This window comes from Protopterus annectens, chromosome 4.part1 (genome assembly GCF_019279795.1).
Source record: "Protopterus annectens isolate FY-2018-M chromosome 4.part1, PAN1.0, whole genome shotgun sequence".
In the NCBI taxonomy this organism is placed as follows: Eukaryota; Metazoa; Chordata; order Ceratodontiformes; family Protopteridae; genus Protopterus; species Protopterus annectens.
In genome coordinates, this window is record NC_056734.1 from 697,761,588 (window position 1) to 697,762,750 (window position 1,163).

Genomic DNA, 1,163 nt, shown 5'->3' on the forward strand with positions numbered 1-1,163 from the left:
TTTAGCCCTGGCAAAGGCCTTTATGGACATGGCTGCAGGAGGCCCATCAGCACCACGTGCAGGGGTTGAAACATCCAAGGGAATGGTGTCCGATAATTCCTGTGAAACCACAGCAGCAGGTTGGATTTCAGAGGCCGATTCTACCAGGTTAGAAGAGGCCTCGCATGGATTGGCTGAAGTTAGAACGCTTGCTCGGTTTCAGCGCGGTTTCAGCCAAAGTCGGAGGATCCGCGGCATAATACGCAAAATTACTGTTTTAAAACAGGCTAAACAAGCTATTTTAAATGCACAGATTTCTTGCATTGGCCAGGAAACGAACCCGGGACAACTGCTTGGAAGGCAGCTATGCTCACCACTATACCACCAATGCTACCACTCTGGGCCTAAACAAGGTAAGCAGTAAGAGTGGAAATCTTTATGAGGTATTTGTTTGTTAAACAGTTATTCACTTTTTCTGACATCGGCTGAGGCAAGAAAGAGTCCAAGAAGTCTTCAAGTAGTATTCGGTAGTAATCTCTGGATCTGACCCGAACAGCTTCTGCTTGGCAAGAAAGACTGGGGAAAATGGCGGCTGATGCCTTTATCTGCAGCTGGGTGAAGTGTGACACCAGCCGAGGCCAGACCCAGACTTTGAAAAGGGCTGCCTGACGACAGGACAACCCATTTGTAAGGAATGCAGATGCATCCTTGAAGGACATCATCAGGCGAGTGAGTTGTACAGAGTGCAAGATCTAGGATTGGCCAAGTCAAGATTATTTTGCAGATGGGAAAAATTCCAGAATATACAGGTATGATGTAGATGCAGCACTCAGGGCTGCTGCAATTGTGTCTGCTGTCAGAAGACATTCTTGTCTGAAAATCCAGTTACTGCCTGAAAATGTAAAAGCTCACCTCTAATTCCACTAACCCCAATAGATAATGGATTGCTTTATGGACACCATCTTACACTGTGCTTAAAAGACTGAAGAATAAAGGAAACACTATGGAGTCAGTCAACCTATTTTACCTTCCTATTCCCAAACACAACAGAAATTTTTCCTTCACACAAAAACCTTACTACCAGAGGCACGAAAAAGGCAAATAACCAAAAGGTAGAAAGGTCACACAGAAAAGGAAATTGCAGCAGGCATATACAGAGAGGTCACAGGGTTTGGGGCTCATCC

The 1,163-nt window shown here is 45.3% G+C and overlaps 1 non-coding gene across 1 annotated transcript; it reads right to left on the bottom strand.

Moving 5' to 3' along the window:
- Window positions 1-298: 298 nt before the first annotated feature.
- Window positions 299-370, bottom strand: TRNAG-UCC. The gene has a single exon. It is a non-coding gene; the product is annotated as a tRNA-Gly (tRNA).
- Window positions 371-1,163: the final 793 nt, after the last annotated feature.